The 25,362-nt window shown below is 39.8% G+C and overlaps 1 protein-coding gene across 3 annotated transcripts in view; it reads right to left on the bottom strand.

Moving 5' to 3' along the window:
• Positions 1-19,433, bottom strand: part of ptpn13 (protein tyrosine phosphatase non-receptor type 13) — a 265,404-nt gene extending 245,971 nt beyond the window's left edge. Inside the window, exon 1 of one of the 3 annotated variants that reach the window (XM_072547657.1) lies at positions 19,079-19,433. The gene's annotated coding sequence lies outside the window, so the exon portion shown is untranslated. Of the gene's footprint in view, positions 1-18,873; positions 18,893-18,963; positions 18,995-19,078 lie in introns of those variants that run through there. The other 2 variants (XM_072547747.1, XM_072547874.1) reach the window with 2 other exon arrangements.
• Between the last annotated feature and the right edge of the window lie 5,929 nt (positions 19,434-25,362).

Raw genomic sequence — 25,362 nt, 5'->3', positions numbered from 1 at the left:
ATATGAGAGTTAGGTGCATTAGTCAGGGGTAAAAATAGAGTAATAGGTTAGGGGAATGGGCCTGGGTGGGTTACTCTTCAGATCGTCGGTGTGGACTTGTTGGGCCTAATGGCCTGTTTCCACACTGTCGGGATTCTATTATGTTATTTGTCTTGTCTTGTAGCTACGTTCTCCTGTTCTTGAGGCATATTCTGGCTCCGATTGTAACTGATAACATGGGGAAATTGGAGAGGCAGGCCAGAATCCATCACTTCCTCCATATAGACCAGTTCTTAGAAAAGGAAACAAACAGGCTTCAATAATGCTATCAAGACTCAATCTGCTACACTGGGCAAAAGCTGCTACTAGCAGGATCCTGCAACCATACATACACTGAAGGGAAGTTTTCAATTTATTTCCATTTTATCCTCATAGGTCAGGAGAGCTGATCAAGAATGCTCCTTTGAGCCATACAAGGAATCTCTAGTATTTCCATGTCTCCTCAACTGCAGTTAAATAACCAAGCCCCACAACACTCTCAACCTCAAACTTTGAAACCCTACCTCCAACAATGCTCCACCCTGAAGCCATGGCCTTCAGTTTCCCTTCTCAATGACTGGTAAGGAATGTTCAATGGATCATGAAAGGCAGTGTAAACTGGGTCTAAATCTCTGGATTTGGGTCTATACCTCGTGGGTTTAGACAAATGAGAGGTGATGCCACTGAATCATACAAGATTTTGAGCGGGCTTGACAAGGTAGCTTCTGAGACTGCTAGCCCTGACAGGATAATATAGAACACAGACAAAGTTTCAGGATTAGTGGATCGATCGTTTAGACATAACTGAAAGAAAAATGCCTTCACACAAAGGGTTGTGAATCTCAAATTCTATACCCCAGGCAGTTGTGGATGCTCCATCACTGACTAAATTTAAGAATGGGATAGACAAATCTTTGATCTTTCAGGAAGTCAAGGGATGTGGGCATTGAGTGGGAAGGTAGGGTTAAGCACCCTAAGTGTTCAAACATTATCACATTAACTAGTGAACAGGTCATACAGTCCACTCCTGCTCTTTCTAGTGTTCTTGCAGATTACCAGCTACAGCCTCCCAATGCTTGCCTGAGAGTCCTCCAGCTGTCCAAATTGTTGAGGGAGAGACTACAGCATTTTATTGAAACAAGACTGATCTACGTTGCACTGAGAAAAGAATCAGACAGTTTTACAGTAAGCAGACTGTTTTGAACTAATTTTACATGCACGTCCCTACAGAATACAACAACAGCAGATGGTTCAGCTGCAAAGTTCCTTCTAAGTTGCTTTCTTGCACAGCCAGACAAGAGGGTCCATGCACTGTTCAGCATTACAAACTCATTGACTCCCGGTTCCAGAAGTCACTGTTGCACACAGGCCCTGGCGTTCCTCGCAGCGGGAGAAAAACTAAGTGAACGTAGATCAACTGTACAGTACAAGATATTACCTTTGCATTTGTAAAGCAAAACATACATTAAATTCTGGTGAATTATGTAATTAACCAATATTAACAGTACCTGAAATTTAACAAGTTGGGTTGTAAACGATTTTAGGTGTGACTATAGTAAAAAAAGTGACTAGTATTACCAGAGCAGGTTACACCATTTCCTTTACAGCAATGTATGTTCAACAAAAAGAAGTCAGAAAGAAGTAATTAAAATAACTTCTCTTTTCATCCTTCTTAGAGATTTCTGCCATCTTTCTCTGAAGCAGTCTACCTGGTGAGTTGACACCAGATGCACTGGACGAGCACTTCATGGAACACTTCAGCTTTGTTCGTAAAAATGGCCCTGACCTCCTGGATGCTTACCAGTGCAATAAACCATCCTGCTCTCAAGTTAACATTTTTGTCCTAGGCTCACTGCAATGTTCCAACAAAGCACAAACCTGACGAACAACATCCCATTTTCTGCTTAGGTACTGTGCAGCCTCGAGATCTCAATATTGAAATCTGTAACTAACCACCTTATATGTGTTCTCCATTTCTCTTACATTGGAGAAGAGGTTAAAGGGGAGGTGGAGGTATAGAAGACAAAACCTTGTCTTGTTTCTATCTTTGTTACTTTGCTGTTAGTAGAGAGGACTCATTCTCTCCCTTTTACATTATTTAGTTTATACCCGTTCTACATGTTTTTTTTCCCACTACTGTTAACATCCCTTTTGTCTTTAGCACTGGGCCTTTACATCATCTGCCCTCTTCATTCCTTCTCTGCCACAACTATATAAAAACATTCCAGCACCTTTCAGTTTGAAACATTGGCTCCATTTCTCTCTCCACTGATGCTGCCAGACCTACTGAATTTCCCCAGTGATCTTGCTGTTTGAGATTTCCAGCATCCCCGATAACATTGTCCTTTTATTTGTTCTCTTGCTGTCTGGGTACACCTGCATCCATTACAATTAGCTTGACTCTGCCAAGACTGTGTCAACTTGGAACTTTGACCACAAGCTCCACTTCATGCTTGATACCATGATGTTAATCTATTTATCTTTGTCAAAATCGCTGGTTCAATTTGCTTTTCTGGTGGATTCTACAATGCTGGCAAATATACAGGTTTTCTGTGACTTCCACTGTGAACTGTTGGAGGAACCCGAACTCTAGGATGCTTGTAATACTCTCCTTTCATCTGAATTCCTCATTCGAGCAAATGAATAATGGGGAGACATAAGTGTAGCTCTGATGTTACTGAACCAGTCACCCAGGCTAATGCTTTAGGGATAAAGAAAATCCAAGTAAGGTGGATGCTGGAGATCTGAAAAAAAAATCAGCATGTCTGGCAGCATCTGTGGAGGGTGAAACAGAGGTAAAGATCTTCATCTCTCCACAGATGCTGCCAGGCCTGCTGAGTTATTCCAGCACTTTGTTTTTATTAGTGTGCTGGGAACAAAATCCCAGCATGGCAGCTGTTCAAATTTAAATTCAATGAATAAATATGAAATCAAAAGTTAGTCCTTGTGTTGATAACTATAAATTGATAAAGCATGGCTCTAGAAAACGCACAACAGGTCAGGCAGCATCTGCGGAGCAAGAGTCAACGTTTTGGGCATAAACCTTCGCCCCTCACTCTCTCGTGAGGCCATGTCTATTCTGGGCCTCCTCCACCACCTACACAAGGCCACCAGCAAAATGAAGGAGGAACACCTCATCTTCTGCCTCTGAAGCCTATAACCACGTGGCCTCAACATTGAATTCCCCAGTTTCCCAATGTCCCCTCGCCCCACCCCATCCTGGATCCAACCCTTCGACTCAGATCCGCCCTCTTGACCTGACCTACCTGTCAATCTCCCTTCCCACCTATTCGCTCCACTTCCCACTGATCTATCACCATCACTCCTACCTAACGCCATCCCATCTACCTTTCCCCTAGCCCAACACCCCCATTTATCTCTCAGCCGACTTCCCCAGTCCTGAAGAAGGGTTATGCCAAAATGTCGACTCACTTGCTCCTCAGGTGCTGTCTGACCTGCTATGCTTTTTTGAATGCCACACTTTATCAACTCTGACTCTCCTGCATCTGCAGTCCTCACTTTATCTTTGATAACTATCTAATGACCTTTTGGGAGGGAAATCTAACGTTCTTTCCTGGTCTTGTCTATACGTGACTCCAGATTCTCGGAAAAGGTGGTTGACTCTGAACTGCTCTCTGAAATGGTCTCAGAAGGACTCTCCATTAAAGACCAATTAATGAAAGACTACAAATGGCGACCTTGCCAGCAATACACACACACATTGAAAGAACAAGTTTTTTTTCCCTAGTCCCTACTAAATGTAACTTCTCCTAGTTTTTGGCTTTCAGCCAAATATGCATTCTTCACTTGAAAACATGATAGTTTTCAAGAAGGCTGAATTTCTCCATTGCTCTCAAATATGCTTTCAATGCTATTTTTCTACAATTATGTACCCTACTGACTCACTGAGTGTACCTGAACATAATGTACATATTTTTCAAAACAGTGAAATTGCTTCAAAAATCAACTTTCATAGTTATAAGTGTGTCACTGTTCTTCGGTTTGTAATTTCTAAAATTAAATTGCAAAAGAATTCCTTTCTAGACTAGTCGCCATCTTTTGTTGTGTACTGTACTAAGAAAGGACCTATGTGGATACACGGTCGGCAACTCTTGTTAAATTAACTTTATTTCCATCTCCCCAATAAAAAACAGAGAAGACATTAGACAGGCAACATTAGTCATTTTAAATCAACCTGCCCAATCATGTCGTGACAAACCTCCAGGGCAGGTGGAACTTGAACCCAGATCTTTTTGCTCAGAGGTCAGGGTTGTACAAGACTTTCTAATACCATATCACTGCTATGAAGATTAGCAGGTCTCCACTTGCTTGGCCTTGAAACTTTTAAGTGAGCACTTTTCTCTGAAGCTTCCCTGGCATATTAATTGCAATGCCACCTCATTAAATTTACATTTATGTTCAATGTAAACAAGACTGTTGCAAAACCGCTCACACTACCAGTTGGAACTCCGCATGACTTAAACATGTACAAGAAATTTTATTTTATTCATCTTTTTTTTTAGGGAACAGAACCCCTGACAATCCGGTTTGTTTTTTTTTACATAAAATTTAACCCCCACACTACCACCAAACTGCGGTAGTGCTCATTTTTTTCCCCAACACCCATGGTGTGTGTGTGTGCAGGTGTGAGACACAGTGAAGGACACAAAGTGTACGAATCTTTATTCGATTTCCACCACCAAGAAGATAGGAAAACACCCGGGTGGCCAGTGATAAGCAGTGCCCTTCACACCAACGGGCAATGCTGTGTAATCAAAACAGTGAAGGGGAGGGCAGGGATTAAATCAAAATAGAGTTGGAGGGGGAAATAATGCACTCCACTCCCTGCGGCGCCCACCTCTCCCTGAACAACTCCAGGGTGTTGGTAGACACCGCGTGCTCCCTCTCCAAGGACACCCGGGCTCTAACGTAACCCTGGAAAAGGGGCAGGCAGTCAGCCCTAACGACCCCCTCCACGGCCCGCTGCCTGGACCTGTTTATGTTATTTTATTTTATTCATTTTTTTCTTTTCTTTTTTTTTTCTTTTTTTTCCTTGCTGTGTGAGTAAAACAGTGCAGGGGAGGGTAGGGACTAAATCAAAATAGAATCCCCTGGTTTTTTTTTGTTTTATAATCTCCTATAATCTTCTGCAATATTAAAAATAACAGGCAGGCTCCAATTTGTCTAACTGGAACTTTGATCGAGATTAATTAAGATGGGACAAATTGTTAAATGCATGCAGATTCTGAGACATTTGCTACTCATTAATTGATTAAAATGCACCTGAAGTTTTGCAATAACATTCTGTGGTGCTTTCAGCAACTAATTTTGACATAATCAACAGCCAATTCCAGCATCAAAAAGAAGTCTTCAGTTAGATTTGGATATTTTTCAAGTACATTGCAAGTGCAGTTTTGGCAAGACTAGAAAATCACATGACTTTGCGTTATGAAAAATATCACAAGTTTTATGCTTTATGGACTACTAGTCTAAAAAAGTTGATCTTCTCACATCTAACACCTTTTGCATGATTCACTGTACTATTTCAGTTATAAAAACTATTTATTTTAGCTGTTCAACTGCAATCTTGCATTTCCTCAATGCAGAGATTGGTGACACAGTAAAAGTCTTTGTAATTGCTGCTACACAGCTAACACTAACTGAGGTAATTGCTGGACATGAACTCTGCAAACCCAGAGCAAAATACCCAACACGTACCCTTCCAGATCACAGGCACATGATTTACTGCAACTGAAAGTACAACGTTCAAGTCTATTTTCCAATTTTAATGAAATTAGAACATTGTTTACTTACTTTAGTTAACAATTTGTACGTCTACAGGAGCATTAAAACCATTCCAAGTTAATTCACAAAGATATGAGGAAACAACAAACACCAAGGCAAAACGATTTACTGTGTAGATCAAATGCTTGGTTGAAGCTAGTTTTCAACAGTGCCTTGTAGAAAAGGTAAGTTGGGAAAACAAAAATGTTCATGGAGAACATTTAAAGTTACAGGGAGTTAGTTACAAAGCAGCAAGTGATTTTACCCATAATCCCCTGAAAGTGTCAACTCTTACTAAGATACACTTGTGCAAGTGCCATCACTTCACAAACCCAATCTTGGCCTCACCTCTAAATAAGTTTCTGCATAGCTCCATGTAATTGGTATGTGCTCATGCAGAGAGCAAATAAAATTCTCCAATAAATAGTCAAAATGGGTAAAGATACAATGGTGCAGCATTTTTGAATGAATAGAAGCCTACAGAAGGAAGGTCAGCATTTAAGAAGTGTCAAAGATATAAACACTGGGACTTTGGTGGCAGATTAATAGCAAAAGAAAGCAATGGTTGGTCATTTAGCAGAGATTAGGAACCCTGCTCTGCATTAGGAATTACTGAATATAATATGCTTTAGATTGGCAGATGTACCAAATTGTTATCCTAGATTGTACAATTCTTTTCCACACTAGAAGTTTGCTAAACACGTATAAAAAGCAAATCTTGGAATACGGTCTAATGCTTCAACATTTTAAATCCATGTCCTACTCTGTGCCTTTATTTTTTGAATCCATCTTGTTTAAAGACTTTGGAAAAATTCATTAGCCGTGTTGTGATTTCCAAGAAAGACATGCTGGAGCAAAGAAAAATAATTTCTTTCAGAAGAAAATGTCATCACTTAATGCTGGGTGGCAAGATTGTTTGAAATTTGAGGCCTTTAAATGTCAAGAAAATTTTTTTTGATTAAGATTGAAATTTAGCTGTATGAAGTGCTAAAAGATTTTTGGAACAGGGTGCAATTATTATTTAATGCTCCAGACTTTTAGCTTGATGAATCAGCAAAATGAAGTGGGCGGAACTGAAGAGCAACCTCTGCCTATTAGGGAAGCAAGCAAACACTTTGTAAGAAATTTAGGACAAATGAAATGAAATGAAATGACTTCCCTCTAATTCTGGAGAACTGAAACTAAAATTGGCTACGGGAGGACATGCAGCTGTTTACACCGCAGTATAAACACTGACAACTATAATAATTGGTCCAATTTAAAATATACACAGATGTGAGTTGAAAATAGAAGGAATGCACTCTAAATCAAAAAATATATCATACTATATTAGCAGAAACTTGGCCTGGGCAGAATCATTCACCCTTTGTGTTTTATAGATAAAATTTGAGCACTATTGGCTCAACGTACTTGCCATGCACAAAGGCTTAAAAATACAAGTCGTGTTTGTGCCGCAACTCTCAACAAAACCTCCTTGCAGCCAATCCTGAAATCAAAATGTATAAACTTGGGCTTCTCAAAGTAGGGGTCAGGAACTCAAGTGGGATAGCAAGCTAAAATTCTGGGAATGTAAAGCCCTTTCTATTCTCTCTTCCTTTTGTTCGGCTGTCATAGTTCCCTTCATATACTCGTTTAACTGCCAATTCTCAGAGGGACTGCAACACCTTTCAAAGGGGTCACAGTGGAATAACATTTGGTAAAATCTGATATAAGCCATGCTCAACACAGGAATGTACTCCTGACTTCGCCAATAAGATGATGTACACGAATATAGTTTGTTCCAAAATTAAGTTTTGTTTCTAAAATCAAAAGTCTTAGAAAATGACCTGATATTGCTGGGTTAAATAGTTCACCTGCACCTTTTTTGTTTTACTTCTGTAGAAGATGAAAAGTGCACAATTCTCAAAACAAAAAAATTTCCTTCTCCCAACCTTCAATGGAGCAAGAATAAAATAGAAAACAATCATTACTGCAGGTTAAAATGACAGATTACACAAATTTAGCTTTTAAAATACCTTCCAAATCCATGACCATTTCCACTTAGAAGGACAATGGCAGGCAAGACATGGAAACACAATTGCAAGTGCCCCCCCAAGCTTAACCAACCTGATTTGGAAATACATTGCCATTCTTTCACTATCACTAGGTCAAATTCTTGGAATTTCCTTTCTTAAGGGCATGAGAGTTTAACGGTTCAAAACGACAGCTCACCCCCACCTTCTCAAGAGCAACTGGGGCTGGGCAATAAATGTTGACCAGCTAGCGACACCACTTCCCACAATTTAAAACAAACTATTGTCTGGCAGAGGTTCCATAAACAAAAATTAAAACCAAAACCCATTTTAAAACAAACAAATAGAATTTTATGTTTTAAAAATGAAGGATTCGTCAGATATCATTTCTTTCCCTCTTTGCACTTGAGTTAATTGTGCGAGCTAACAAAAGCAATTTACCATCAGAAAAAATTGGAAGCTCAAGTTACTGGAACCGAAAGAAAGAACACAACTATCTGAAATACACTTCCAGATTTTTTTTTTCCCTCTCATCAGTCTAAAGCTAAAAATGTGGGGACAGAACAATCTCTACTCATGGATCCCTTCCCAGACACACACACACACACACACATCTATTTGCTCCGAACAAAAGTGAGTCATTTCCTCTGCCCCCTCATTTATTGAGCTACCATTTGTGACTACATCAGATATAATATTTACTACTGGAATACAAACCTATCCCACATTCTGTTTCTCTGCCAACTTCACATATGAAGAAATCCCATTGTAACAGAAGAATAGCCATCTCATTACAACATCATTGTTCCTGGAAATCCACATCTGTATCAATACAACATGTCATGCTCAGACAAGGAGAAGAATCTAATTATTTCACGAAGACAGTATTGAATGCATGCTTTTTCCCCCCAATTTAGTGCAATGCTTTTCCATTAGTAGCATTTACATTATTAAGACTTAAGAAAAGGCCACTCCAAATATGATCCTTGTCAGTATATATTTAAAACCAAATTCAGAAGTAACTATAGGTTGTTACTGCAAATTTAAATAAAGTGGTTTAGGAAAGAATCAATAAGTGTTGCAGTGTAAAGGAGAATAATAAACTTATAATTGAAATAAATGAAAGCAATATATTGTGGATACTGGAAATCAGAGGGAAAAAAAATTATTCAGAAAGTCTGCAGATCTGGCGCCAGCAGTGGAGAGAGAAACATTTAATGTTAAGGGTCTCATATGCACCTTTCTTATTTACAAGATTCTTTTCGAGTTTTCCAGCAGCTTGTTACTGAAAAGAACGAAATATGGATAGTGTTTAAATTGTGCAGGTTAGCAAATAGATAAATGATCAATAACACAGAGCAAACAAGTCACATCTGCAAGCGAAAAAACTCTTGTAAACTAAAATGATTTCACAGACAATAATTTTGATATAAAAACAAGCTACAATGCTCATGGTGTAAACATTAGTAGTTTCAATGTACTGCGTTCATATTATTCTAATTCTTATATGGCTCAAATAATATCTTGTTTATTTAAAACAAAAATTGCCAGAGAAAGTAACAAGTAGTTTTGTGTCCAGAAACTCACCTTCTGTTCTGAACTACTAGCATATCTCCACCCTCCCTTTCTCATCAAATTCCCGAACTCACCATCACAATCCTCTACCGAAACCACCCTTTTCCAGTGTGCAACCACAGTTAAATCAGTGCTGAAAAATTATAGTCTATGCAGCTGTAACTACGTTACCACAGACTCTCTGGCTTCTCTGTTCCCTTTATCGTGTTCAACAATTGCATCTTCCAAAGCTATACACTGCCTCCACAGCCTACATCAGCGGTCTCAATTTGCCATGATTACTTTCCAGTCTACCTCAACATAGCCACCATTTCTGCAATTGCCCTTTATCTGAATGATCACTCTCATTTTACCAAGTCTCTACCTAAACTCCCTCCTATTTCTTGTCTAAGTTCCTTTCCAACAACATCATTTTATGAAGGGTTCAGCTTGTAGAGGTATACCTGATACCCAACTTCATTTCTCCACCAAAGTCCTCTGCTCATCCTAAAGGCCCAAGGACAATACTGCCTGCATTCTAAGTAAATTTTAGTACGTGAGCTCATACTTCTGTCCCATCCTGCCACTGATGGCTACTTGGTCAGTGACTGTGATGTTTAGCTCGACGATTCCTGCTAACTCCTTGCAGCCATGTGTCCAGCTTTTACAACATTTAAAACAACTTATCTGCAAATCTTATTCTGGCCCTTTTCTAACACTGCAACAGTCTCCATTTTCTCCTATCCTGCTGGACATCAATTTTCAAAAATAACTCCTCGGCATGTCTGCGACACTATCAGTAATGGAGCCCCCTTCCCCACCCCACCACTAATTATTTTGAGGCTACAACAGGTCAAATTAAAACAGTGTAATAACGGAGTTGCATACAGGCCAGACTGGATAAGGGCAGCAACTTCCTTTCCCGGAACAGCATTAATGAATGAGTTGCATTTTTACAACCATCCTGGTTCTAACTTAATATAATCTTCTGGTGATAGCCTAGAGAAGGATCAGATTTATTGAATTTGATTTCACAATTTGTTACGGTGGTTTTTAAATTTAAGATCTCCGTACTGGTTTCCAATGCCATAAATCACGTCACAAACAAATCCATTGTTTTCTTCACCCTGACACGAAAGTAATTTGAGATGTATTCCCATGGGCACTGAATATTCAAGACCTTTTCTCCAGCTAATCAAAAAGACAGAAGCTTAGCACTTCAGTCTTCAACTCGACCAATCCCAGCTGTTTACTCAGGTAGAATCCAAAAGGTATGCAACATTTGGCACTAAATTCACTCTGAACCTAACTTCAAACTTCACGACTGGTAAATGACTAAAGACCGCATTGGAAACCAGGAAATTGCATCGGTAAAAGACCATTCAGCCCCTTGAGCCTTTGCCACCATTCAAAGCTGATCTTGGATCTCACTTGCCCATCTAATCTCTACAGATTGCAAACACTTTCCCAGCCTTGAGTAACCACAACTCTCTGGAGGTGCAGTATAGCAAAGATTCACAACTTTCTGAATTAAGAAATTCTTCCCCATCTCAATCTTAAATCCTTTATCCTGAGACTGTGCCACTAAAATGGGTCCTCCAACCAGAGGAGACAGTCTTTCAATGTCCAAACTCTCAAGGCGGTCAATATGCGGTGTATTTCAATATGGTTATCTATCAGTCTTATTAACCCCAAAGAATACAAGATCATTCTATTCGACCACTCTCATCCCCAGAATTAATCTAGTGAATCACCAATGCACTACCTCCAAGGCAGTTTCTCTTTCATTAGATACTTAGATTAAAAGCATGCAGAGTATACCTAACATGATCTCACATGAGGACAGCCACCTTCACCACATCTGGACCTACCTTCTATATGCTCTTGGCCCTTGTGCTATTAGTGCTAACCATGGTGAGCACTATGAAAGACTTTTTTGCATCATTTGCCACATCCAGAAATCTTCCAAAAACCTATGTCTTGGCCACATCCCCTAAAAGCCCCTTTCAAACTTTGTGTCAATCCACTAAAGAATCCACCTTATAACACAACACTGTATTAAAGAAGTATAATTGAAATACACATTGCTATTACAACATTAAAGAAAATAGTGATTATCTGTTTTTGTTTTACTCACGGCTAAGTGTTACAACACGGGGTAAACACTCCAGCTATATTTAAAACAGCAACACAGAGAAGATTTATCCCATGCCGTAATCTGCAAAAACTCGAGAGGCCAAGAACTATTTAAAGTAAACATTAACAACTTTAAACTAGAGAATAATTAACTAACAACTATTTACAACTCCTTTCTCTAACCTATCTCTTACCTTCCCCTTCTACAATACTAGTCCAATAAACCCCCGATTAAGATTTACAAAACAAAAAACTTATCTCAAAACCAGGCAGCTTTAAGTTTTCTCTGTATTCCGGTCTTCCTTTCTTCTTGGGGATTCTGCTTCACAGGTTACTGATCAATAAAGTAACCTTTAAGAGAGCTATTTTTCTGGGCACAGAGCAAATGTCATTGGTTTGGCAGTTCTCCTCTTAATTGTTCAATTTTCCCTGGTCTTATACACCTCCACCTCCCCCCCCCCCCAAAAGCATTGGATTATGTTGTTGGCTTTTAAGATTGTGAATATACTAAATCCAAACTGGATTGGAGTTTGTTTTTTTTGGGGGGGTATATTTAAACTGATTGGCCTAATTCAAATTTGTTTTTGTCTCTAAGCAACTAACTACCAGAGCTACCCCAGTAGCTGGACCACATGTTTACATTGGATCTTATTGAGAACAATTGACGCTGTCACTGCTAGCTTTTAACTCTCTTAAAAAGGTACAGTACACCCACACCTTCATAACATAAGTCAATAGTTATGAAGATTGATAATTTGATTTATTTATTATCATGTGTACCTAGGTACAGTGAAAAGCTTTGCTGATGAGCAGTACAGGCAGATTGAAGTAAGGACATACAGATCATTGTTTCATTATTAAGATGAGATCTATTTTAAGTTTACTTTTTTTATTTGAAGTAAATAAAATTTAATGGTTATATTTAAACCACCTGGAGATAAGTACATAAATGTTCTTGGTTCCAGGTTGGACAAAGCATAAGAAATTACTGTAATTCTTTCATTGCAATGTCATTTCTATAACATAGAAATTCCATTTGTTTTTACACAGCTGAAGGTTAACTAAATCCAAAAATCTTTGCCATGGAATCATCTCAGGTTGCAGAGCAAATATGTTCAAATGTGACTTATGCAAATCTCATGCAGCAGGGAATCTTACGATGGCAAGTCTATCAGACAGTCAAGGTAACTCCTTCTTGTATATTATAATGAAAAGGTATCCCTGAATTTAAGATCATCTTCAGTTTAGGTCATCATAATTCAAATTAAAAATATCCACAGGTCTGAACTACAGAAAAACTGGATCCACTTACAGCGGACATTACTGTATACACCAAAGCTGTTCAATCGGTTTCCAAAGATGGAATTCCTAGCAAGTGTTAAAACATAATTAAAAATTCTATTAACTATTTCCCATCACTTTTTATAGGATTACAAGTAATCATGAGTAGACAATTAAATACAATTAAACTTCAAACGATTTTTAAAAACTCTAAAAAAGTTGTCAAGTAACATTAAAATTTAAATTAGAACTAGCAGATAATGGTCAGTAATATTAACTGGTGCATTCTCCAGGGCAATGCTTTACAATTCAGAATCCATTTGCCAAACAGCATTCTCCTTTCATACAATATATATTTTATTTTCCCTTTACACTGGTATTCCTTGCAAATTGTCCTTCTGAATGCAAGACAAAAACTTTAACAATATGTGCCTTTTTCAGCAATCATTGTTACATTTAACTTTCTTCACTATTAAATCTTAACAATAAGTAATCACTCGTGCACAATTATGTGGTTATTTGACATATTGCCTGGTACTGGGAAGTATGCCAAACTGTCAACAGGGTAACATTTTGATCTGTAGCTGACGAGCAAACTAATTCATGCCAAGAAGTGTATGTAAGTAAGGAATTGGCATTGCAGTGAAAATGACCCTGGTAACTGCTAAAAGCATAGATGTAGGAGAATGTGTGTTGGGAGTGCCCAAGGACAAACTCCAACTGTCCATGCACTCCTCCCTGTGACATAACAAAAGCTCTGATAATTGGGAAACACAGCTTTTTTGAAGCATTTGCACGCCAACACACAATCCCGGATGAGATTATTGGAAAACAACTCCACAGGCAGGAAAAGTATTGAACTAGCTGCATCAATCCACATTCTGCAAACAAGTGAGGAATGCAGAGTTTTTAAAAAAAAGAATGTTCAATTGAAATGTGATATTTTCTAGATGACCATTCCTGGCATACTGTGCCATAGATTTGCCACTTCTACCAGTAGGTGGTACTAGGTTGCCTAAGGTAGTTTGGTGCCAACAATCCTACTTTGTCTTGGCTTTGATTTTGGGCATATACATATAGTAATAAGTGAAGAAAACATATACAACCATTAAGTATCTTCAGAACTGGCACTGGATCATTGCACAATAGCAATAAGTAAAACTACATTTGATAAGCATCATTACTAGGACATTAGAGATCTGATGCAGTAAATACGCTCCCCCCAAAAGCTATTGAGAAGGACTCCTCATCTCGACTGATGTTATGCATACAAGCTGTAAACTGAATGCCTGGAGCCAACACAACAGGAACAATAATTCAGCAGCACTTAAGCACCTCTAATTGTAGAATAGGAGTGTTGTAGAGAATCAAGTCCATAAATAAGATACATTTCTTATCTCTGCGGCCTGCCAAAGAATCCAAGCCCTCTGGACTAAATTTTTCTGCATTTTCTTCATTGGTTCCCCATGCTTCATCCTATTGAAATTCCACCTCTTTCAAATATACTGATGGCATTCAGTACAACACTAACTCTCGCTAACTACCCACATTTTGTTGCTAAAATTTATTCGTTTCTTAATATACTACATTCAAAATCCACAATTTCATTCTGTTAGTAAAACAAAATAAATAGTTGGACAAGCATTAAGTCCTGTTTCTCCACCAATGTTCATGAGCAACTCAACTCTAGCTTTCCCAAATATCCCCATTCATTACCAATCTCATTCTATTGTCTAAAAATCTTCATAAACAATTGCCTTATGACAACTACACTTCATTCAAGACTTTTAAATTCACAGAAGTTTCAAGAGACAAATTCAAACAAGAATCAAATACCTCACAGTTTTTGCCAAATAATTCCAGTATTATAAACACATTTCAGCCATTACTGAAAACCATTCTAAACATTGTACGTTTCCAACATAATAGCTGCATAATACATGAAAAAAGCTAATCTGACAGATTAACTTTTCTCCACCTAATACATGGACAATCCAGATCATAATGTGCATTCTAGTCATGAATCTGCACTGCTACAAATTGCAGATCATGGTTGAATTTGTAATTAAGGTAAAAGGTAAACACACAGTGCAAATCCAGCACGAATACTTCTTTTTACATTCAGTTGTGGGACATAGGCATTGCTGGCTGGCCAGCATTTATTCTCCATCCCTAGTTCCCCTGGAGAAGGTCATGGTGAACTGCCTTCTTGAAACATTGCAGTTGCTGTGCAGTAGGCAAACCCAATACAGTGTTAGAGAGGGACTTTATTTCTATGGCAAGAGGACTTGGAGTTGTATTCCTGGTCAATGATAACCCCAAAGAGGGGTGGTATTCAGTGGGTGACACCATTGAATATCAAGGGATGATGATTAGATTGTCTCTTATTGGAGATGGCCCTTGCCTGGCATTTGTGTAGTGTCAATGTTGCTTTCCATTTGTCAGCCCAAGCCTAGATCTGGACAATATCTATGGTTTGAATACGGCTTGTTTCAGTATCTGAGGATCATTGAACACTGTACAATCATTGGTGATCATCCCCACACTTCTGACCTCATCACGGAGGACTTAATTGATGAAACAACTGAAGATAGTTGGGCCTAGGATACCACCCTGAGAAACTCCTGAAGACATATCCTGGAATTGATATGACTGAGCTCCAACAACTATAACCATCTTCATATGTTCCAAGTATAACAAACCAGCTGACAGTTTGCCCCAGATTACCAATGATTCCAGTTTGGCTGAACTTCTTGATGCCACACTTAGCCAAATGTGGCTTTGATGTCAAGGGCTGTCACTCTCAGCTCACTTGTGGCATTCAGTAATTTTGTCCATGCTTGAACCAAGGCGGTCATGAGGTCAGGAGCTGAATGGCCCTGGCAAAAACCAAACTGGGTGCAGTTTGTTAAACAGACGCAGATGCTGTTTGACAACAATGTTGATGACACCTTCCATCACTTTACTGATGATCAAGAGTAGATTGATGGGGCAGCAACTGCTTGGGTTGAATTTGTCCTGCCTTGTACACAGGACATACCTGGGCAATTTTCCACATTACCATTTACTTACCAGAGTTGTAGCTATACTGAAATAGCTCAGCTAGGGGAGGACAAGTTCTGGAGCATAAATCTTCAGTACTATTGCTGGAAAATTGTCAGGAACTGTAGGTTTGCAGTGTCCAATGTCTCCAACAGTTCCACGTGGAGTGAATCAAATTAGCTGAAGACTTGTATCGGACCACTGGGGGAGACTGAGATAGATCATCCACTCAGCATTTCTGGCTGAAGATTGCTGTGAATGCTTCAGCCTTATCTTTTGCACTGACATGCCAGGCTTCCATTCAGGATCATCAAGGAGGATGGGGATATTTCTGTAGCGTCATCTTCCAGTGAGTTGTTTAATTGTCCACCACTATTCAGCACTGGATATGGTAGAACTGTAGAGTTTAGCTCTGATCCATTGGCTGCGGGATTACATATCTGGTGATGTTTTGAAAATTAACTTCAACAGAAGTTTAGTTCATTTTTGTGACAGAATTCTAAATGGGATATTATTTTTCATTTTAAACTAAATTAAAGTAACCTTGTGCATGGGAAATCATGTCTCACAAACTTGATTGAGTTTTTTGAGGAAGTAACAAAGAGGATTGATGAGGACAAAGCGGTAGATGGGATCTATATGGACTTCAGTAAGGTGTTCAACAAGGTTCCCCATGGGAGACTGATTAGCAAAGTTAGATCTTATGGAATACAGGGAGAACTAGCCATTTGGATACAGAACTGGCTCAAAGGTAGAAGACAAAGGGTGGTGGTGGAGGGTTGTTTTTCAGACTGGAGGCCTGTGACCAGTGAAGTACCACAAGGATCGGTGCTGGGTCCTCTACTTTTTGTCATTTACATAAATGATTTGGATGCGAGCATAAGAGGTACAGTTAGTAAGTTTGCAGATGACACCAAAATTGGAGGTGTAGTGGACAGCGAAAAGGGTTATCTCAGATTACAACAGGATCTTGACCAGATGGGCCAATGGGCTGAGCAGTGGCAGATGGAGTTTAATTCAGATAAATGAGAGGTGCTGCATTTTGGGAAAGCAAATCTTAGCAGGACTTATACACTTAATGGTAAGGTCCGAGGCAGTGTTGCTGAACAAAGAGAGCTTGGAGTGCAGGTTCATAGCTTCTCGAAAGTGGAGTCGCAGGTAGATAGATAGTGAAGGCGGCATTTGGTATGCTTTCCTTTATTGGTCAGAGTATTGAGTACAGGAGTTGGGAGGTCATGTGGCTGTATAGGACATTGGTTAGGCCACTGTTGGAATATTGCATGCAATTCTGGTCTCCTTCCTATCGGAAAGATGTTGTGAAACTTGAAAGAGTTCAGAAAAGATTTACAAGAATGTTGCCACGGTTGGAGGATTTGAGCTATAGGGAGAGGCTGAACAGGCTGGGGCTGTTTTCCCTGGAGCGTCAGAGGCTGAGGGGTGACCTTATAGAGGTTTCCAAAATTATGAGGGGCATGGATAGGGTAAGTAGGCAAAGTCTTTTCCCTGGGATCAGGGAGTCCAGAACTAGAGGGCATAGGTTTAGGTTGAGAGGGGAAAGAGGGGAAAGATATAAAAGACCTAAGGGACAACTTTTTCACACAGAGAATGGTACGTGTATGGAATGAGCTGCCAGAGGAAGTGGTGGAGGCTGGTACAATTGCAACATTTAAGAGGCATTTGGATGGGTTTGGAGGCATATGGGCCAAGTGCTAGCAGGTGGGACTAGATTGGGTTGGGATATCTGGTTGGTATGGACGGGTTGGACTGAAGAGTCCGTTTCCATGCTGTACATCTCTATGACTCTAACCACAACTTCCTGATCCAGTCATAACCCGATTTCACACTTTTTCAGAGACAGCAGAGGGTACCAAAGAAATTCAACAGCTCATTACTGTCCCTGTATTATTGTTTTATATCACAGACTAGATACTGTAACCTGCTCATCTTCCCAATTTATAAAACAAGGATTCATACATTACAAATACCAGCAAATCAGAATTTTAGCCATGTACATAAACATAAGGTACATCTACGGTACAACACAAATACCTTAACATATACCCATCATCTCTACCCAGGCCCTGATAAAACAAAAAAAAAGTTAGGTCTTTTTACAGTAAGTAAAACATCAATTTCCATCTGTACAAACTATTAGGCTAGATAAGTCTTGTTCAATTTGAACTAAAACAAATGATGGGATAAGTAGCTACCGACTGAAATAAATTGAAATACCATTCAACTTAATGTGATGCAGCTATTCAGGATAATTCTACAGCTCTTGTAAATGCAAAGTGCTGTGTGGCAACCCGACGGCACTCTTCAGGAAAACTATGTAAATCACTGTTTTCTGAAAACCTGGCATGTGAAGACTCATTATCAAGCTCCTGTTCAGCTACTCATTCGCGAATCGCACTGTTGCTATGGGGATAGTGGGCTCAGAATGTATGGCATTGCCTGTCCACCCGGATTACAACCTTAAATACCAAATACTCGTTTTACTGACTACTGGGTTTGAATGACATAACTCATGAACAAGACATCGTTATACAGACATGTATTATTAAAATTATGCAGAACTGGAAAGGGATCGGACAATACGCCTCCCTTACCCTCCAACAATAAACACAAAATCCCTCATGCGAAGTACAAAGAAGTGACATAGAGCATTTGAAAACCACTCATCTCTTTCGATCCCGAAACTTGCCCGAGATGATCTCCACACTGAGCATTTGGAACGAGAATGCAGAATTTCGTTTTGGAGAAGGCGACAGATACAACTAACTGCAAACAATGGTTGGGCTAACTTGATCAAAAGTTCTTTATCTAACGAAATCAAGTTCTCACCGTTTTGAAAAAGAATCCCCTCAAATCCTCCCAGAAAGCATTAAAGACCAGCCCTAAAAGAGGCTTTTCTAACAAATTACGTTTTATCAAAGACAAAAATTTAGAAGGAAAAGCTAAATAGTAAGCAAGTTATAAATGTACCAGAACCAAAAAAAAACCTCCGGTCGTACATTGAATTATTTATCTAACTTCCATCACTAACCTGCAAATTAAAATCTGAGTGATTTAAAAGTGATTCAGCCCATTATGCCCTCTCCAACTCCCCCTCCCATACAAGTCATCAAAACACTACCAGTAAAACTGTCCCACCAACGCCTCGCTTGTGGCTCGACTGAATTTCACCTCGTCCCTGGGTTCGGTTTAAACTTCGTCAGTTTGGAGGAACCTATTGCAATTTTCCAACCTACCGGCGATGACAAGAAGAGAAAACACGGAGCTCTCGCGGCACCGCGGTCAAGGCGCGCACTGAAGCCCTGCTCCTCAGCGCAGCAACAGCCACATCTCCGCAATGACTCGGCTGGCAGGAGAGGGACATTCCACAACCGAGCTCGGGGCGGAGGGGCTTCTTTTATTTTGTTTCCAGTGCGACAATCTCGGAAACTCGCTTTGCAGTTTTGCGTGTCGGGGGTTGCACGCCGCGGCCGCTACAATGTATCCGCGTCAGGCGCCTGTGAGATTGTATCCGATTGTATGGAACCTTGCGTCGGCCGGGCTCCCCGCGCGTGCGCACCTCCCACCAGCGCTCTGCTGCCTGGCTGCAGCCTGGGAGATGCAGTTCCTCCGGCTTCACTCAGCTTTTCCAGTCAACTGGGCAACTTCGCTTACAGGTGCGAGTCACATAAAGAAAGTCATGTCAGGACAGGTATCTCACACAAGCTGTCGTGTTTTATCATTCACACTGATACGCCACGTCTTAACAACGCGTTGACACTCCAAATAACCTGACAACATTTCATTATCTAGAGGTCTTTTCAAGGCATTATTTTTCCCTTCAAATCAAATTTGACTGTTTGGACCCACGCGCACCTGTTTTTAAATGAAAATTTCACTCTGTTCAATTGCATTGTACCTTATTTCAGAAATGCCATCTATGAGTTAAAATGCTGCACCCTCGCACATTTTCTTTTCTTTATTGTGATTGTAGGAATGGGTGGTTTGTTGAAAATTTCATTCTTTTTCCTCAATCGTGGATGATATTAAAATATTTATATTAGGTTCTGATGGAAGCTACCACAGTTTCTGAGTCTTTTGTGAAACATAGCATATCCGATTTCATTAAGCTTATATTATTGTTTCAAAACACAGATTCACAGGCTTGTAAAGGAGTGATAAATTGCCGGTTTCTGACACTCTCCTGTCATGGTGAGTAGAGCTTACTGAGATGGTGCCGGATCAATAAGTCTTTTTTTTAAAAAAAACTGAGTGTTGGCAATAGTTGAGTCCGTGTGTATTAGTATTGAGATTTTTTCTGAAGGATGGGGATAATAGTCGACAATTAAGTTTGAACGGAATACTGTTTTTTTTTCTGTTAGCTTTCACAGTTGTTGATCCTGAATGGGTACGACTCACAACATAAACGTCATTATTTAGCAGGATATCTGACGAATACACTTATTACAGACACGCTTGATAATGTAATGAAAATGTGCATCTCACAACCTGTACTGCTCTTTCCGTGTCTCTATGTGAAAATGAGCACTATTATTAAAATCAGCGTGAAAAATTGACAATTGACTTTAAAACCAGCTAAAATCAGGATGTGAGGTGACCTTTTCTCCCTTGTTGTCTGCCGTGAACCTTCAGGAGACTGAATATTAGTCTGCTTGTCTGGTAAGGACATTGAAATGTAGGTTTACATTTATATTTCTGAGGAGGTACTATCAGTTATTATCAGATACTTCTGTAGTGTTTAACTCATCCTTCACCAATAGCATATTCTTCGATTCCAACATGTACACAGAGCTCGTTGGAGATGGGTGACTGAAGTAGGACATTTATAATGTTCATAATAGTGTGCAGGTTGATAAACGTCAGGTAGATATTATGGACAGGGGAGTGTTAATAAAATAAGAGGATGCTTTTGCCTTTTTCTACCTTTCATCAGCAAGATATGTTTAAAGATAGTGTTTTTAACTCCATTGAGTGTTGTGACTGTCAAGAACAGATACCAGACAGATTTCTGAATGTGTCTTTTATAAATAAGGGAAGAACAAATATTTATTCCTCAGTACTGAATTTATTCACAACAGCACCCATTTGCAGGCATACACAAGATACCCAGCCACAAGAAAAGATGGTTACATAAGAAGTAGCATGAACTTGGGTTTTGAAAAGTCACTATTACTCTTTAGTTTTTTCAAGATGAAAGCTAAAAATATTGCAAGCCTGATGATCTTCATTTGGTAAATCTATTTTATGATTCAAATCATGTTATTAAATTGCTTGCACTAATCCTTAAGTAGCAAAGCAGGATGACACTTTACTGGATTTCTTAATTGAAGCTTTGGGTGGTCTCCCTGATTGGTTTTGCATTGAGTTCTAGACTTAATTTAGCTCCCTGAGGAGATGATAGATATCAGTGAAGCTCTAGCCACACTAAATGGTTATAAACCGTTGGTATATAACATCACAAATTAAAACTCAACCAAATTATAAACTTGCCTTTCCACACACAAACAGAAACAGGGAAAATAGGATCTGGACAATGAAAAGCTATAAATGAGTGGTTCCTCTGGTTTTCATCAGAGAAACATAGAGGCAGCTTCTCTGTTGGTGGATATCGAAACACTAGGAAGTGGTGGAGGCTGGTACAATTGCAACATTTAAGAACCATTTGGATGGGTATATGAAGAGGAACGGTTTGGAGGGATATGGGCTGGGTGCTGGCAGGTGGGACTAGATTGGGTTGGGACATCTGGTCGGCATGGATGTGTTGGACCAAAGGGTTTGTTTCCATGCAGTACATCTCTGTGACTCTGACTTCTTTCTATTTTGTTCCCAATCCCAAGATAATGAGAAAAACTGATCATACAGTCATTGAAGTGCAAAATCTTTTGTCATCAATAACCGGTCACTATTCCATAGACAAAATGAGGACTGCAGAGGTCAGAGTCAAAACGTGTGGCACCTTCATTTGCCACCACAAGAGGTGTAAAACCTGCACCTGCCCTCCCCCCTCAACACCATCCAAGGCCCTAAAGGATCCTTCCACATCCAACAAAGGTTTTCCTGCATCTCCACACACGCCATCTACTGTGTCCATTGATCGCTATGTGGTCTCCTGTACATTGGGGAGACAGGATGCCAACTTGCAGAACATTTCAGAGAACATCTCTGGGACAAACGTACTAAACAACCCCACCATCCTGTGGCTGAACACTTCAACTCCCCCTCCCATTCTGCCAAGGACATGCAAGTCCTTGATCTCCTCTGTCGCCAAATTCAAGCGACCTGACACCTGGAGGAAAAACACCTCATCTTCCGTCCTGGGACCCTCCAACCACTCAGGATCAATGTTGATTTCACCAGTTTCCTCATCTCCCCTCCTCCAACTTTATCTCAGATCCAACTCTCCAATCTGGCATCGCCCTCTTGAACTGTCCTACCTGTCCATCCTCCTTTCCACCTATCCGTTCGACCCTCCCCTCTGACCTATCACCATCACCCCCCACCTACCTCTACTTCTCGCATTCCCACCTACCATTCCCCCAGCCCACTCTCCCACTTATCTCTCAGCTCCCTTGGGCCACTCCACATTCCTGATGAAGAACTCAATCTCGAAATGTTGACTCTCCTGCTCCTCATATGCTGTCTGACCGGCTGTGCTTTTCCAGCACCACACTTTTTGATGCTTGTCCATAGACCAATCAACTTCTGGTTACCTTCAGCTGCACCCAGACACAGAGCCCCTCAGTTCCAATTCATCTACAACCACTTCAATTCCTGCTGGTTCAAACAACTGTGCAAACAATGTTTGCCAAGACTGTCAGCTAACTTGCTTTTCAAAACACACAGCAATCCTTTAAATCACTGGTTTTAAAACACTCCTGTCTCATTTCAGTCCACAAGTTAAAAAAAAGTAAAAAGCACAAACTTTACATAATATTGCAAGATATTACATTCTAGATCCCTTCACTAACACACTCAAAAGTGCTTTATATTTACCACTCACAAACACTTTATGTCTATTTATTCATAACTCCTTTATTAACCCACTCACAAGCAAACACCATGTTCCCGTTTCATTCATTCATAACTCCCTTCTATAATATGGTTTCATTCATTCATTCATAAAACTGTGGCTTTGTAGGATATTTTACTATCAGAAGATAGATCAAATTAAAACAACCCTTTCAAATATTACTGCTTTTCCACACCTTTAGTTCCTATCAGCCTTTTGCTACAAGCAGTGTTTAGACCCAGCTACCTCTGAATTGGCGTCAATATCATAAACAGTACCATCCCCATCAAGTCTCCATTAAACATTAAATTAATCACCCTTGTCAACCGTCTCCCAGACCTTAATAGATTACAGAATACAGAATACTTGCAGAGTTACATTGTACTTTGCTCAAAAACTGCTTGAATCCATGTAAGACTCTGTTAACTCACTTTTTAGATTAGAATCAGTATAAACATTATGGCACAGTCAGGGAACACGGGGGACTAACACCTTCAACATCTTATTTGGCTGACACCAATTGTTACAGTTAACCTGAGAATGTAATTTTTAAAAAATCGTGTTGTGATTTACATCTGAAAGAAGTGAAACTATCATGGTCATTCCAACAGATGAGAGACTCAACAAACAATTAAGGTATTTTTCAATGTATAATTTCAGTTAAATCACACTGTAAACTTTTGCTGTAAATTCCGTGTCTTACTATTGAGCCCTCCACAACCACTTGATGAAGGAGCAGTGCTCCGAAAACTAGTGTGCTTCCAATTAAACCTGTTGGACTATAACCTGGTGTTGTGTGATTTTTAACCCAATTAGTATATATTTGTTAAATATCTTTTTTAACTGGGCCATTATCCTTTTAAGAAACTGACTGTCAAACAGCGCTTAAGTGGAATTGCATGAATGAATGAAACTCATATAGAGTCATAGAGATGTACAGCATGAAACCAGACCCTTTGGTCCAACCTGTCCATGCCGACCAGCTATCCCAACCCAATCTAGTGCCACCTGCCAGTACCTGGCCCATATTCCTCCAAACCCTTCCTATTCATATCGGCAAGTAGTATACAAATCTCACAATTCAGTTGTGGTAATCAGTTTAATATCCTTTTATTAAGTACAGGTACAACTTCTAACTTATTTAGAGCATATAGGCCTAGTACTTTTACTAACATTTACTCACTTAAAAGACAAAAGGACTATCTCCTCTTAATTTTGCAAGCAGACCAAACAGACACTCTTAATCCTATCCGAAGTAGCAACCAGCACTTAGCACATGTTAACTAAGTTAGCTTGCTGAGCTAACTTACATACTTATCATCAACCTGAGCTACAAATCTTCTCAAAAATCACTAGCTTACCACATGTTTTAACCCATCTCCTGTCTCTCAGGACAAAATCCCCTCAAACATTTGTGTCCTGTCAAAATCCCCTCAAACGTTTGTGTCCTGTACTTAAAAGACTGTAACACCATAGTCATGGAATTTTAATATATGTAAAACTGTATCTAAAAAGGTTAGTGTAAGAGCTGTAAATCAGGATTCTATTGCTGCCTCCATCTTGTGCTACATGTGGTTACTGAATAAAGGAGGCTATTTTCACCACTCACCGATTTTGGTCATTATTTGAACACAATCCCACAATCTGGTGTCATTAGCAGAATCGCTGGAGACATTGTCTAAACTCATCAGTCACTGACAGTACTTCAAGGGTAAGAGGCTTCCTTCTTAGAGTTGTGATCCAGTCCTTGAACCTGATCCCTAACCCTTTATGAGTTGGCTTTTTTTTTCAATTCCCCCACATCTAGACTACAGATAGGCTAACGTAGTCAATGGCCAATAAGGCCATTCCTGAAGAAGGAAACATCGATTCTCCTGCTCCTTGGATGCTGCCTGACCTGTTGCGCTTTTCCAGCAACACATTTTCAGCTCTGATCTCCAGCATCTGCAGTCCTCACTTTCTCCTCACTCATGATCACCCTATTTCATGCATCGTTGGCAATTTCCTCCTGTGGGCATTTCTCTGCCATTGACTATGTTAACAAGAGTGACCCTGGGAAACTGCCTACAATGTCCAGAGGCAGGTTGGCCCCTCCTGATATAACTGAAGAAGAAATGCTGTGGCAGTTATAGAACTACCTTGAGGTGCAGTTCACATTAGGGAAGACACTAACCAAAATCGAGCAGAAGTATAATATGCTCCAAGGGCAGTGGACCTTAGATGACATGAGACTGATCTGGGGAAAACCACTCAACGGAAAAATAAAGGCAGAATTAAATGGTCCCTTGCATTAATGGACAAATTTGCCGAAGAAATGAAGTCATGTCTCAATCAGCCCATGGGATCGTGAAGTAACCCAACTTAAAGAGCAACTAAAAGCAGTGCACGAACAGCTGCCGAAAGAAAGATCAAAACAGGAAAAAGCTTACCTTAAAAATCAGGAGCTTGAAAAGAAAACAAGAATCTGAAGGGCGAGATAACAGTCCTGTCAGTTTCTTCCCCGGTTCCCAA

The sequence above is a fragment of the Chiloscyllium punctatum genome, chromosome 1 (genome assembly GCF_047496795.1).
Source record: "Chiloscyllium punctatum isolate Juve2018m chromosome 1, sChiPun1.3, whole genome shotgun sequence".
NCBI classification, from domain to species: domain Eukaryota; kingdom Metazoa; phylum Chordata; class Chondrichthyes; order Orectolobiformes; family Hemiscylliidae; genus Chiloscyllium; species Chiloscyllium punctatum.
This window is presented reverse-complemented; position numbering and strand designations above follow the sequence as displayed.